Genomic DNA, 16,630 nt, shown 5'->3' with positions numbered 1-16,630 from the left:
AAAAAAAAAAAAAAGAAAGAAAACAGCAGGGTCAGGGAGATAGAGTATTTGATATAGTCTGGCTCTGTGTCCCCACCCAAATCTCATCTTGAATTGTACTCCCATAATTCCCACATTTTGTGGGAGGGACCTAGTGGGAGATAATTGAATCATGGGGGTGGTTTTTCCCACACTGTTCTAATGGTAATGAAGAAGTCTCATGAGTTTTGATGGTTTTATAAGGAGAAACCCATTCGCTTGTCTCGCTTTTGCCTGCCGCCGTCCATGTAAGACATGACTTGCTTCTCCTGGCTTTCTGGTATGATTGTGAGGCTTCCTCAGCCATGTGGAACTGTAAGTCTATTAAACCTCTTTTTTTGTATTTGACCAGTCTCAGGTATGTCTTTATCAGCAGTATGGAAACAGACTAATAAAGTATTGGTGACTTTATTGACAAATATATATTATCAAGAATGATGATAAGGAAATTAGTAGTTGCAAATTTTGCTAAGCATGTATCACTGTCCCAAACATGTTAACCATATTTGTGGTTTAATTTCTGCACAAATCTGTGAGATTGGTGTAACATTGTCTAGTTTTATTCTGAGACACAGAGAGGTTAAGCAATTTACCTGAGATCACACAGCTAGGAAATGGAGGAGTCAAGGTGTGATGTCAGGCAATCTATTCCCAGAGCCATTGTTTTTACCATAAATTGCAGCAAATGTGGCCTCTTGCTAAACAATAAACTGTTAACACTTATCCTTAAAGAGCTCACAGGCTAGTTTGGGGAACCTGACACATAAATTGGATCATTACAACTCAAGGAGATAAAAAAGATAAGATGCACTATCAGAGCAATGACAGCAGAGTGACAAAAATCAATATGTTGGATCTTGGATTGAAACCCAGGCCTCCTGACTGCATAGTCAATATTTGTTTATTCTTTCATTTATTCAATAAATATTAGATTGAACATTATAACTAAAAAAGTCATTCTTCTTCCCCGGAAGAAGCAATCATTACAGTCCAGAGAAAATATTTCTCAAAACAAGTTAAGCCCATCACAGCCTTAGTTCCAATGTGAACACGTCAAGAGTTCATTGATCATAAACTGAAGTGAGGGCTAGTCAGTTCTCCACTGCTTCAGCCCACACCCACTCCCTGACCACTGCCATAAAGGGGCACCAAGGAACATTCCTATAAACCCATTTAGCAGTGGTGCCCTGATTTAATACAGCCTCAAGTTAAATTGTTTTCACTAATACAAGCTTAATGAGGGCCCCTTTAATCCCCTCAGCAATTTTCTTTTCAGAGGCTGGGTCTTGGCTCTACCAGGAGAACTGTGCTCTCTGGTGGAGGGTCTCCAGCTTAAGTCTTTTGAGGAATTCCAGGAATGTAGCAATGATCAGCACGTTCTTTAGATGTAAATAAGGGTTTTAAACCAATCCCCACAAAAACATCTTTGAAAGATGTGGCTCAGATTTCCATACCTACTCCTTTTGGGGTCAGACATATCTCGGAAAACACTTTTCCCAATAAAAATATTTTGGGGATAGGACAGATTAGCTTTTACTTTAAAAAGGCAAAGAAAATGGAGCTTTATTCCTAAAATAACTCCAAAAATTCTGCTATAAATTTCACTCTCAAGCTCAGAGTATGTGAGGTGAAATTATAAAATACGCCTGCTGCAACGTGACTTCCAAATATGGCTATAGCTCTTTCATTTTTTCAAATAATCACAAGAATATCCACCTAGCCTATTAGTGGAAAGATGCAGAGTTGAGACCTTTTCCAGCAATGGCTGTGTAAGCGTATCAGCATATCCACTCCATTTAAGGGGAGTGGGGCCAGGGCTGTGGTTCTGATTCTTAGTAGCAAGAAGAGAAAAAACTGATTTTTGATCTGTTAGCTATAATTTCTTCTCACTGCCACACTGTGCCACTATGAGACTCGTCCTGCCTAACCTGATATTTGATGCACCTCCACTGTTACTGAGATGATCTTTTTGATCTAAGTCATCGATCAGAATACAGAAAATCTCCATGGCAGATGAGAGAAGAAATGTAGTCGCTTTGCTTCAAAGCTTAACCAGGGTGCCTGGGTACAGCTTCAGCCACTGCTTTGCCAAAGCCAGCTCTCCTCTTTGCCCTCCACTTAGAGCCTGGGTCACCTACCTAAGCTAGCTAGTTTTAGGGGGGCCTTTCTGATCTTTTCTGTCACTAGGCATCAGCTGGATCACCCTGGTCCATCCTGGCCCATCTTCCTCACTTGTTTCTGTCATTGGGCTTTTAATTCAAACTATTTTTTTATTTTTCTCTTCAGAGATCAGCTTTGCATGCCAGACATCTCAGTGAATGACACCCTGACCAAAGTTCTGCCCTTCTCAATCACCGCTTTCCTCATGGATACCTGTTCATTCTAAATCTATGCAACTGACAGAATCATTGAGTGACTCACCTGAACAAACATCTCCTTCAGGATTTCTCTTACTGCCTCTAGTTCCAGAAGAGGCTGGAATTATTTTTCAGGAGCAGCAATATGATCTTGGTAGCAACAATATGTATTCGGAAAGCAGCAACTGTTGAAGGGTATGAATGAATGAGATTGGGAACCTTTTCCTTTTAATCATAACACAGCATCATGTTTTCTCCTCAGAGTAACTAGAGTGGCATGGAATTGACACTGGATGCACTGGTCAGGGCAGAGAGAGAAGGCAGCCAGAGTGGTAGATGGCTTTGTCTATCTTCTCTTCTGGCCTGGAAGCCAAGCAATTAGGAGCAAGTTTACCTGTGCTTGTTAGCTGATCAGCTGAAGGTGACCCTGGGGAACAGATGAAGGGGATCAGAAAGGAGGTTCCTGGATCTCTACCCCAGCATAACTCTTGAATGGATTCAGTCAGCACCCCTTGAATGTGAACTCTTGGCCGGTCATGGTGGCTCACGCCTGTAATCCAAGCACTTTGGAGGCCAAGGTGGGCGGATCACCTGAGATGGGGAGTTCAAGACCAGCCTGACAAACATGGTAAAACCCCGTCTTTATAAAAAAAAATAAATAAAAAAAAAAAAAAAAAAAGGATGTGAACTCTTGAGACTACAGGGTGAGTGTGGTTGCTCCTGTGCACTCAGAGTACAAATTCATTCAAGAAAACTGCCCTGGCTGGGTGTGGTGGCTCAAGCCTATAATCCCAGCACTTTGGGAGACCAAGGTGGCTAAGATCAGGAGTTCAAGATCAGCCTGCCCAACATGGTGAAACCCCGTCTCTACAAAAATACAAAAATTAGCCGGGCGTGATGGCAGGTACATGTAATCTCAGCTACTTGGGAGGCTGAGGCAGGAGGATCGCTTGAACCTGGGAGGTGGAGGTTGCAGTGAGTCGAGATTGTGCCATTGCACTTTAGCCTAGGCTATAGAGCCAGGCTCTGTCTCAAAAATAAAAATTAAAAACAAAACAAAACAAAAACCTGCCTTGTTTTTCTGAAAGCCCTGGGCCTTTACCTGTGTTTGTTCCAGAGGCCCAGGTAACTGCCCTTACCTGCTTGTCTTTTTCTAGGGACCTCTGGTCAAACAAATCAATTTAAAACATCAAGTGCTGGAAGAACACAAACACAGGTGGCAGGAGAGGCCGCAAGGTGCCAGGCTCTGCTTTCAGCTGCTCTGGGTTTCCAAGCACGTTCCAAAAATACAAGCCCCACTGCCATGGCAAACCTGCCTTTGATGAAACACAATGTACAATCTCTAATGTTGACACAGAACAGATGGGACTTTGATTTTTTTTTAAATCTGTTCTTGATAGAAGAGAAATAGGCATAATGGATTTTTTTTCTTTTTCTTTCTTCTTTTTTTTTTTGGATTTGGACTCCATTTTTTTTTCTTATCACATGCATACCTAACACAGAATCTTTCCATTCTCTGTCTGTTTGTTTTTGTCGTGGGTTATTTCTGTAAGTAGGAGTCTCTGGTTGATCAGGCCTTGCTTTTCTCATTAACCAAACAGGATGAAGGTTATTGGTTCCATGTTCCTTTTATCTAAAAAAAAAAAAAATCAGTCATGGGAGCCACCCATGAAGGGTGTCCTCAGACTTACAGGCAACAAGACAATGGCTTATCAACAATGATGTACTGAGTGACGACTGAGCAGGGGGTACGGTAAGGGGAGGTGGAAATTATCCCTTACCTACCCCACATGCTGTTGTAATCTAAATGCAGAATGGGCATGCCATGCAGTCTTGGCCTCAATGGTCCTCTCCATCTCAGCAACGAAAAACCCCACTTACATCAACGCTTCCCCCTCTGACTTCCTCTTCTGCTCCCATATAGAGAAACTCTCAACTTTGTCTTTTTTTTAATTATTAGTTTTTATTATTTTTCTCACTGCTTCTGTAGCCACTGATCTCTGCTTTGAAAGTGATTTGATTTAGGTCGTCCAGAATAATTGCTCTTTTAACTAACTCAAAGTCCATTGATTTGTGTCCTTTACTACAGCTGCAAAATCCCTTTTGCCATAAAATACAACATAATTTCCTAGTGTGATAGCACATCTTATCCACAGAACTGAGGATTAAGACTGGATATCTTAGGGAGGTGGAAATATGATGACCTTATGAGAAGATGGCCCTAAATATGTATACTATGTCCAATTAATAATATAAACATACTATATCCCTCCCCTCATTAAGAGTTGCGGATAGAAAGGAGGGAGGGGAAAAATATATTTTTAAAAAATTGGGAGATAGCCTCCATATACTCTTCATGTCTAGCACAACTTCTAGCAAAATGTGGGTTAACATTGAATAGGGATACAAGACTTCCTTGGGGACATCTGCTTTTCAATCTCAGCTTTCATAAAGAAAATAATATTGAAAGTTCTTTGTCTTAGTTAACTATATACTTTCCTTGCTGCCCCCCGCCCCCACTGTGCTGTCTAGCAAAATACCTAGCACATAGTGAGCCCACAATAAATAAGATTGAGTGAATAAGTGAACGAATGAATGAATGAATGGAAGTTTTTCACTTAGGCTTAACTGAAGGTATCCGCTGATATCTGCATACCATGCTTAGTTGTTTTTGGTTTTGTTTGTTTGTTTGCTTTGCAAAAAAAAAAAAAAAAAAAAAAAAGAGTTGCAGAAAGCTCAGTGTTATGATTTTGGTTTTGGTTTTGCCTTTTAGGCATTTTTTTTTTTTTAAGCTTCCTCAGGGATTTATTCCACTATCATCAACTTACAGGGAATAATGCTATTCTCACCCAGCATAAAGGAGCCAGGCCCTCTCAGTCTAGAGGGAGATTTGCGTAGATGGAAGGGGGGCTCTGCCCGAGGCAACAGAGGGCACCTGAGGAAGAGCCAATTTCCTGAGCCTTCTTTTTGAAAGAATTTAAGAGCCTCACCAGTCTGCCAAGGAATTTGACTGCACAGTACCTAACAGGCTAGATTCTAGCTCAGCAAAAAGTAAAAGGCTCCTACCAAATAAAGCACAGAAAAATCTTCCAGCAACCATCCACAAAAATGACAATGCCTTTTCACTGTTTTTGTTTTTTTTTTTTAATTTATTTATTTAGATCGTGTTTCGTTCTTGTGGCTCAGGCTGGAGGGCAATGGTGTAATCTCAGCTCACTGCAACCTCCACCTCCCATTGAAGCAGTTGTCTTGCCTTGGGCTCCTGAGTAGCTAGGATTATAGGCACCTGCCACCACACCTGGCTAATTTTTGTATTTTTAGTAGAGATAGGGTTTCACCATGTTGTCCAGGCTAGTCTCAAACTCCTGACCTCAAGTGACTCACCTACCTCGGCCTCCCAAAGTGCTGGGATTACAGGCTGAGCCACCGCGACTGGCCTATGTTTTTGTTTTTTGTTTTTTGCGGGTTTTTTTTTTTTCTTTTTTTTCTTTTGAGATGGCGTCTCACTCTGTTGCCCAGGCTGGAGTGCAGTGGCACAATCTCATCTCGGCTCACTGAACCTCCATCTCCCGCATTCAAGCGATTCTCCTGCCTCAGCCTCCTGAGTAGCAGGGATTACAGGTGCACACCACCACACCAGGCTAATTTTTTTGTATTTTTAGTAGAGATGGAGATTTTACCATGTTGGCCAGGCTGGCCTTGAACCCCTGACCTCAAGTGATCTCCCTCACCTTGGCTTCCCAAAGCGCTGGGATTACAGGTGTGAGCCACTGTGCCCAGCCCTCCTCACTGTTCTAAAGCTTCCTCCTTGAAAACTGGATTGACAGCTATTGGATTGAAGCGAGGGAGCTTAATGCTGAAGAGCACAGCTGGCAATGTAGCAGGGAAACAGAGCCCACCTTGCTGCAGATAAATCAATGTTCTGCTCTGAGCCATTAGTGGCTGGTTATTATTTAAAAGCAAAAACCTGCAAATGTATTGGTTATCCCTCCATCAGACTGTGCCTCCAGAGGATTCTTTTATGATTCTTCTGTTTTCCAAGTTGCACAAAACAATTTCCCATTAACCATATCCTCACACATTCTGCTTACTAAACCAAAGCCATTTACATAATGGGTAATTTCACACACACATTAGCTAAATATATGTATAAACAAATATGTTGCTGAAGTTTGGACACATTTGGAGAATGCAAAACACCTAGACTTAGGGAGAGGCGGAGGATGGGAACCAGGTACATATGAGATCCAAATTATAGAAAATCAAATATATAAAATAAATATTAGATATAGATAATAAATATTATATATGTAATATTTAAAATAGCACTTGCTATTTTCTTCTAAGCACTGTCCTTGTATTAATTCACTTAATCCTCCCAGATACTATATGGTATAATTGTACAGTCATTTCATATCCCACTGACAGATGGGGAATGATGATATAGAGAGGGTCAGTACTTTGCCCAAGGTCAGAACTGGACACTGAGCCCAGGAAGACTGGCCCCAGAGTTCATGTGCATAACTGTGAGACTACTGAAGCCGTCTTCATGGGACTGACAAGAATTCTGGACAGAAATACAGTTATAATTAAGCATTCATCGGGCTGAGCTTAGACCCACTTTCTGGTAACCAATAGCCATGTAGCACTGCATACTGACCATTTGCAATCCCATTGTTTCTATAGACAAGATTTCTGATGTGAGAATCATAGGACTTTTGCTTAAGAATTGCCTGAGATGATTTTCAGATCCTGAATTCCAGAAAAGCAGCTGATGTTCAACAATGGGAAGACCCACAGAATTACAGACTCAGCATGAGAGTGCAGTTTCTTCATTTCCCTGTCCCATGAATTTACCCTGCACTCTGACCAATCAACAATCTTCACACTTTGGCCCACTTCAATACTCTAAAAAACCCTAGCCCAAATTTGGGAGATGAATTTGAGGTTTCCTACCATCTCTTCATTCAGCGGCCCTACAGTTAAATCTCTCTCTGCTACAACTCAGGGTCTCCTCCAGGTGTGTCAGCTTGCTGCACACTGGGCAACAGATTTGTTAGCGTTACACCACTGCCGCGAATCTGCTCAGTGGTGGGCTTTCCAAACTCCGTAACCATTTTAATTCACATGGCTAGGTTTTGCCCCTTGCTACCAGTCAGCTCCAGGTACCTTTCTCCACTTCACTAAGCCTCAATTTCCACATTTGTTCAACAGAGATGGAAATAGAGCCAAGCCCAAAGAGGTAATTGCAATGATTATTCACTACTTCATTGAAAAGCTATTCATGGAGCTCCTAATGTGTGCCAGGCACTGTCCTGAATGACTAACAGAATTGACAAAACTTCTTCCTTCAGAGAGCCTCCAGTAAACAAGATAGACTGGGGAAGAGACAATAAACACAACCGTAGCAAAACTATTATAGTAAATAGGAAGCTAACATAAGCTATTTAAAGAAATATAAAGTACTTTTAAAAAGTGAGTGGCTGTTAAAATTTCAAAGGGGGGCCGGGCACAGTGGCTCATGCCTATAATTCTAGCACTTTGGGATGCCAACGTGAGTGGATCATCTGAGATCAGGAGTTCTAGACCATCCTGGCCAACCTGGTGAAACTCTATCTCTATTAAAAATACAAAAATTAGCCAGACATGGTGGCACATGCCTGTAGTCACAGCTACTTGGGAGTCTGAAGCAGGAGAATTGCTTGAACCCTGGAAGCAGAGATTGCAGTGAGTGGAGATCTCAAGACTGCACTCCAGTCTGGGTGACAGAGTGAGACTCTGTCTCAAAAACAAACAAACAAACAAAAATCCCATTGGGGAGAGGGGTCCAGGAAAGTCCTCGATGAGGATGTGACATTTGGGCAACACAACATTCTAAAGGATCTCATGTATTTAATTTGCAATTTAGGTAAAGCAAAACATAAAAATCACTTAGCTTAGTGCTAGCTACAACATGGGTACTTAACAAATAAGTAGTTGCCTGCCCAGTAAGGCAAAATAATTATTTTTTAAATTTTCATTTAAAAATAATAGTAGTTACTGTTCTAACTAATAGTGGAGATGGAAAATTTCTCTGGAAGAGACCTTGTTTCCTTTGCTGAAAAACCTGCTGTTTTCAGTACATTTTTTTTCTTTTCTGGGCAGCAAGCAAGAACACCCTTTGAGTCTCAAAATTATTTTATGCATGTCCAATGTGTTGGAGTGATCCTAACAGAAAACAGCCAGCAGTAAAGAAAACATTCATGCCTGCTAAGAAAATCCAGCATAAAAAAAAGGGGAAGCTGGCCTTCAGAGCTCATCACCAAAGCCTGGGTGTTCTCTCCAGAAGCAGTGGGACCCATGCAGTCCTACTGACAACAATAAAGTCTTGCTAAGTCCACAATGCTTTCTAGCAGACAATCTGACTGTGAGAAGCAAAATTATTCTGAAGCAGTCCCCAGCAAGCTTGTCTTCTGGTTATCCAACCAAACTCTAAACTGTGTAATGTTGTGAAGGGACTTTGGATGTGTAATGAAGGTCACAAATCAGTTGTTCTTAAAATAGAGAGATTGTCCTGGATTATTCTGAATGGGCCTAATCTAATCAAATGAGCACTTAAAAGAGGAAGAGGAAGGAGGAAAAGCCAATCAGAGAGATTCAAAACATAAGAGAAACGCCACCTCCTGTTGCTGGAGAAAGTCCACAAGGAGAGTATGAGAAGGAAGGGAAGTTTATAAGGAAAGCATAAGAAAAGCTCTAGGAGCAAAAGACCAGCCTTGGCTGGCAACCAGCAAGGAAACTGTGACCTCAGCCCTGCAACTTCAAAGAACTGAACTTGGCCAAAATCCTAAATGAGCTGGGAAACAGATTAAGCTCCAGGTCCTTCCGAAAGAAACACAGCCTTGCTGAGACATTGATTTTGGCCTTGGGTAACGGGGCGGAGAAACCAGCCGAGCCAACCCAGACCTCTGACACGTAGGACAATGAGATAATCAATTTGTGTTACATTAAATCACTAAGTTTGTGGTAATTTGTTATGGCACCAATAAGAAATTAACATGCCAACCTTTCAGACACATTTTAGGGAAAGTGGTTCTGTGTGTGTGTATTTGTGTGTGTATGTGTTAAGTATAAAGGTTCTGTCAACAAAGTGCCTTAACCAGTTGCTCTGTGATGGAGCTTGTGTGTATGATGTGTACTTGCAGTATTTCTCTTCTTCCTCTTCAACCTGTATATGGAGAAGTAGCAGTAGGCAGCAAGACTATAGGGCAGTAGAAGCAATGGAGAACCAACCTCTTCACTGGGCTGATCAGGATTAGTCCTCTCTCTCTCTCTCTCTCTTTTCTTTTAGAGACAGTCTCACTCTGTTGCTCAGGCTATAGTGCAGTCGCATAATCTTGGCTCACTGCAACCTCTGCCTCCCAGGTTCAAGTGATTCTCTGCCTAAGCCTCTCAAGTAGCTGGGACTACAGGCAGGTGCCACCACACCTGGCTAATTTGTATTTTTAGTAGATACAGTGTTTCACAATGTTGGCCAGGCTGGTCTTGAACTCCTGACCTCAGGTGATCCACTTGCTCCAGCCTCCCAGAGTGCTAGGATTACAGTCGTGAGCCATTGTGTCTGGCCTGGCCTTTTTTTTTTTTTTTTTTTTTTTTTTTAGAGGGGGTCTCACTCTGTCACCCAGGCTGAAGTGCAATGGTGTGATCTTGGCTCACTGAAACCTCTGCCTCCCGGGCTAAAGTAATCCTCCCACCTCAGCCTCCTAAGTATTTGGGACTACAGGTGCACACCACCATGCCAGACTTTATTTCTTGTAGAAACAGGGCATCTTGCCATGTTGCCCAGGCTGGTCTCGAACTCCTGAGCTCAAGTGAACTGTCTGCCTTGGCCTCCCAAAGTGCTGAGATTACAGGTGTCAGCCACTGCACCCTTCCATTTCTAACTGTGTGCCTCATCCCTGTCCTCACTCACAGCTCTGACTCACCTCAAGAAAAATCACACAAAATCTTTTTTTGTTGTTTGTTTGTTGTTCTTCCTTTTTTAAAAAAATTTCATTAGGAGACATATAGCATAAAATGTACTATTTTAACCATTTTAAGTGTATAGTTCAGTGGCACTAAGTCCATTCATGCTGTGCAACCATCAGCACAATTCATCTCCCAAGCGTATCATCAGCCCAAACTGAAACCGGTATTTATTAGTGAATAGCTACCCCTGAAAAACAAATAGATTAATCTTTGCGTGAAAAACTCATTGGCATGCTTGAACATATCACAGAGAGAATGCTTTTACATGCATTACCTCAATCGTTCATCACAGACTTAGAAAGTTAAGTTTTATTTCCAGAATATCATATCAAATGGGTGACGGAGACTGTGTTTTAATGCGGGTCAGTCTGTGTGACTCCAAACTCTACGATCTTTCTAATGAGTATGCTCAGTAAGTGATCATACTGAGTGTATCTTAAGTAGATGCCCAATAAGTGATCATTTTCTAAGCTATCTGCAACTGTGGAATTCTCTTTTTCTTAAGTTTTACATTGTGGTTGACTTTTAGCGTGACCAAATCAAATAAATTTGACAGAGGTAACAGTATACATTTCAGATACCAACTGCATAAAAGGTCTCTCAAGACCTCATTTCAATGCAGAAAATTTTTCCCTCTGAGAGCTGGTGTCAAGGCAATCCATAGAAAAGATCAAGAGATGCTATCCCAGGAGAGAGGGACTGACGAGACTTTTTAGCAAGATACCTGTTTGTATCATTGGAGTCTAAGCTACACCACTGAATAGCTGGATGATCATGGACAAGTTGCTTAACTTCCTTGTTAATAGTTCTCACCTGCAAAATGGGGATAATAATAGTACCTACTTCATAGGGTGGTGAGAATGTTTTGAAATCTCCATTTGAATGTTCAAATAGACATCTCAAATTAAACATATCCAAACATGTTCAAATTAAACATGGTGATTCTGACTCCCTTTCCCAAACTATTCCTAACTTAACTTTCTCCATCCCAATAATTGGGAATTCCATTCTTTAAGTGGCTCCGTTCAAAAAACATGCAAACATAAAAGTAAAGTTTCTTAACTCTTTCCTCACATCCCACATGCATTTGCAAAATTCTGACACCTTAACCTTGAGAAATATTCCCAGAATCCAGCCACTTCTCACCCTTAACTGGTGGAAACCTTGTTTGAGTCACCACAATCACTCACAGTGATTTTCTAATGGTCTCTTTGCCTCCACCTTTGGCCTTCTTTGGTCACTTTTCCAAGCAGTGGCTAGCGAGATGCTTTGAAAACATCTGCCGAGGGAAGAGAATCACTTGAACCCGGGAAGGCAGACATCGCAGGGAGTTGAGATTGCAACACTTCACTCCAGACCTTGTCTCAAAAACTAAAAACAAAAGTTGTAATATAACTGATATAATTGATACTGGTTTTTTTGTTTTTGTTTTTGTTTTTGTTTTTTTTGAGATGGAGTCTTGCTCTGTCACTCAGGCTACAGTGCAGTGGCATGATCTCAGCTCACTGAACCTCCACCTATTGTGTTCAAGCAATTCTTTTGCCTCAGCCTCCCGAGTAGGTGGGATTACAGATGCCCACAACTGTGCAGCTTAATTTTGTATTTTTAGTAGAGACAGGGCTTCACCATCTTGGCCTGGCTGGTCTTGAACTCCTGACCCTGTGATCCACCCACCTTGGCCTCCCAAAATGCTCGGTTTACAGGTGTGAGCCACCGTACCTGGCTGATACTTACTTTTTAAATCATTTGTTTCTCTCTACTAAAATATAAGTTTTATGAAGACATAACTTTTGTCTATTTTGTTCACTGTTGCATCTCTCAACTTTGGTGCTATTCACATTGTGGGCAGGAGGATTCTTTGTTGCAGGAGAATCTTCTGTATGTTGTATGATGTTTAGCAGCCACCCTGTCTTCTCCCTGCCACATGCCAATAGCACCTTCCCAGTTAAAATATGCTGAATGACTCTGAATATATTGCCACATGTTCATCAGGAAGCAAACTCTGTCCCTGGTCAGTATCATTGGTCTAAAGCAATATCTAACACAAAGCAAATGCTTGGTAAGTGCGTGTTGAATAAATAAATAAAAAGTAATGGTATTACTATGTCTAAAGCAGATAGAACAGTGCTTGGCACATGGTAAGTACTCAAGAAATGTTCATTATGTTCATTATGAGGAATGTGGTGTTTCTGTTATTGTTGCTGTGTTGCTGTCTACATCTAGAATAAACCATAGAGACAACTATTTTGTGGAGCCTTAGGATTTGATACAAATTTCACTTTTTAAAAATATATTTGAATTATTTTAAAAACTGCAATACAAAACTCATAATTAGAAATGTTAACACATTGGATGCCACCAATTCATTAACTTGTGTTGCCACATTAACTTATTTTTGTACAGACCTCGGAATACACCATCTTCTGCCATCTCTGTGCACACATTTTAAATGTGCTGCTGATTAGGAGGCTGTAGGTTGGCACTGGTATGTATTTTTATCCCTGTCTATGCCTGTTGGCTCATGTGAAACTGTTCAAGCAAGTATTCTATGGTAGAGTAGTATCAAACATACATTGCTTTAATCTGCCCACATTCAACTGTACAAGCTCGGCCAAAAAATAAAGAGAGAGAAGCATAATTTTCATTGAACATGAGCCCCTGATGCAAGACAATTACTTCATCTGGTGCTCAACTAAGCAACAGAAATCTGTTCTACCCTGGAGGAACAATTGTCTGTATTAGACTTAGTGTAAAGATGGGCTACTACACAAAACTAATATATCGTATTTTATGGGAGAGTTAGATTTTTCATGGGCAATTTTGACCATATATGTTTATAGTCCTATATATAATCTCAGCATCCAAAAGTTACTTGAGAACAGCATTTGAAGTAATTCATTTGATAGCAAATACTGTGAGATTATTTACGGTCATTGTTTTCCCTAAAACAATGAGATGGCATGAAATGCTGCCCCAGACCTCACTGAAGAGAAAACACATGCACCTTATTACCTTTATAAAATACAACAAAAGGCCAATCGTGGCGGCTCATGCCTGTAATCCTAGCACTTTGGGAGGCCGAGGCAGGTGAATCACAAGGTCAAGAGATCGAGACCATCCTGGCCAACATGGTGAAACCCCCATCTCCACTAAAAATACAAAAATTAGCTGGGCACGGTGGTGTGCCTGTAGTCCCAGCTACTTGGGAGGTTGAGGCAGGAGAATCACTTGAACCCAGAAGCAGAGGCTGCAGTGAGCCGAGATCGCGCCACTGCCCTCCAGCCTGGGTAACAGAGCGAGACTCTGTCTCAATAAATAAATAAATAAACAAATAAATAAAATGACAATTCTGAGTTCCAAAACATATCTGACCACAGAGTTTTAGATGAATTACAGATTGGTAGCTGGTTTCCAAATCCCTTGCTGGTTTTCGACCCTGACACCTGAATATGAAGTTACTTAATAATGCTGCCAAACCACAATTCAGCACCACTCAAAAAATGCTCCCTACCTGTATCCCTCATGTCAAAGACTGATAATGAAAGGAAAATGCATGTAGCAGGAATAATAGATGGAGAAAGTTTTAATGCTGAATATAAATTTAGGGTACTTACCTCATTTCATATTTATAATATGAAATAAAATTAGTTGTGATATAATCCATAATCCATATAAACCACCAAGCATGAAGACTGAATGTGCTAAATACTGTTTTGTTTTTGGTTTTGTTTTGTTTTTTTTTTTTTTTTGAGATGGAATCTTACTCTGTCACCCAGGCTGGAATGCAGTGGCTCAATCTCGTCTCACTACAACCTCTGCCTCCCAGGTTTAAGCGATTTTCCTCCCCCAGCTTCCTGAGTAGCAGGGACTATAGGTGCACCACCACGCCTAATTTTTTGTTGTTGTTGTTTTGTTTGTTTTTTTAGTAAAGACAGGTTTTTACCATGTTGCCCAGGCTGGTCTTGAACTCCAGGCCTCAAGTGATCTACCAGCCTCAGGCTTCCAAAGTGTTGGGATTACAGGCATGAGTTATGACGCCCAGCCCTAAGTGTGATTTTTATTATTATTATCATCATCATCATTGTCATGGCTGGTGGTTAATATTTGAAACCAAATTTCTTCCTGGTCTTTCATCACACTTCAGCAATAGTTTATTTAAAGATAATCCTGGGATGACAAGGCAAACTGTTAAAAGTTGTCAAATGACCGGGCACAGTGTCTCATGCCAGTAATCCCAGCAGTTTAGAAGACCGAGTCAGAACAAAATACCCCATGCTCATGTACCAGAAGACTTAATATTGTTAAGATGACAATACTATCTCAATTAATTTGCAGATTCAGCACAGCCCCTATCAGAATCCCAGCTGACTTTTACTCGAAATTGAAGCTCATTCTAAAATTTATAGAAATTTGCAAGGGACTTAGAATAGCCAAAATTATTTTCAAAAAGAAGAACAAAGTAGAAGAGCTCACACTTCCCAATTTCAAAACTTACTACAAGGCAACAGTAATCAAGACAGTGTGTGATACTACATTAAGGATAGCCATATAGATCAATGGACTAGAATTAAAAGCCCAGAAATAAAACCATGTGTTTATAGCCAACTGATTTTTGACAAGGCAGTCAAAATCATTTAATGGGGAATGATCTTCAACAAATCGTAGCGGGACAAACAGATAACCACATGCAAGAGTGAAGCTGGGCCTTACTGAGGTCCACAAGGGGGCGTAGTTTTAATGGCAAGAACTTCCTAGCACCATGCCTCCCCTCCCATCTTGCTCCATCCTGGAGATTTAACAGTTTGTTTCAATTTCCCAGGCGCAGGAAGAAACTAAGAGTCAATCACTCCAGTGGAAGCTCTAGGGAACTCCTTTCATTGGCCTGGGGTCTTAGAGAAGGTGGGGATTCCTCCCAGGTTAAAGAAGGTGGGGGTTCCTCCCCTTCTTCCACACCCCCTTCAGACTCCATGTTTGGATCCCCTTCCATGAACACTCTCGTGCTCATGGAAGCTGTTTTTCTCTATCCTGCGTTTTCCCTCTGGAGTCCCCTTCGAACACTCTTTCGTAGAAGCCTGTCTTCCCCTCCTAAACTCCATCTCTCTCTAATCCCTTCCACTCAGTGTGGAAGTTGCTTTCCTCTCCTGGATTCCATCTTTCTGGATTCTCTCACTCAGTGTGAGAGTTAGCTGTTTATTTCTCTTTCCTTCTCCGATTTCCCTCTCTCTCTCTAAATAAATCACTTTCTACAAACATTTTTGAGTCAGGCATTTACTGCACACTGTGTCGTGGTCCCCTCTCTCATTCTTGAGAGAGCAGGCGACCAAGAACCTAGAGAAATGTCCCTTAGGGGAGCTGAAGGCACTCTGAACCCCTGAACCCCAATATTACATTACTTCACACCATATACAAAATTTTACTTGAAATAGATCAAAGACCAAAATGTAAGAACTAAAACTACAAAACTCTTAGAAGAAAGCATAGGGTTAAATCTACATGACCTCAGATTTGGCAAAATATTCTTGGATATAAAACCAAAATCATAAGCAATGAAACAAAAATAAATGAATTAGACGTCAAAAAATAAATACAACATTTGTGTTTCAAAGGATACCATCAAGAAAGTAAAAAGACAATCCACCTAATGGGAAAAAAATTTGCACATCATATATCTAATAAAGGACTTGTATGCAGAATATATTAAACACCCCTCTTAACAACTTAATAATAAAAAGGCAAATAACCTAATTTTTAAAATGGGCAAAAGATCAGAAAAGATATTTCTTCAGGGGAATGATCCAAGATGCCGTTTAGGAACAGCTCAGGATTGCAGCTCCCAGTGAAAGCACAGAGGGTGAGTGGATGCCGCATTTTTATTGCCCACAGACGAGGCAATTCCCAGGCAGAGGAGCTCCACGGGTCGCCAGCTCAGCTGTTTCCGCCAGCGCGGCTGTGCCGGCCAGCGCCACTGCTTTGTCCCGCATGGCTGCTTTGCCCCGCGTGGCTGCTTTGTTGGCGCCCCGGAGCAGCGGTTCACCATACAAAATACACCAGTCCGGGTGCCCTTTTGGCTGGCGATTGGAGCCATGGGAAGTTGCCTATTCGTCTGATTAAAAAGAGGACTGAGCAGGGAACCAGGACAGTAGATTCCAGGGCAAAAAAAGCGCAATGAATCTCAGTGCCGCTGTTTAAGCCAGCGCAGTGAGTCGCCGCACGGGAAAACACACAGACCCTGGTGCCTCTTCAACAGG

The sequence above is a fragment of the Cebus imitator genome, unplaced genomic scaffold, assembly GCF_001604975.1.
Source record: "Cebus imitator isolate Cc_AM_T3 unplaced genomic scaffold, Cebus_imitator-1.0 Scaffold13, whole genome shotgun sequence".
In the NCBI taxonomy this organism is placed as follows: Eukaryota; Metazoa; Chordata; class Mammalia; order Primates; family Cebidae; genus Cebus; species Cebus imitator.
Note: the sequence above shows the minus strand (reverse complement) of the source record.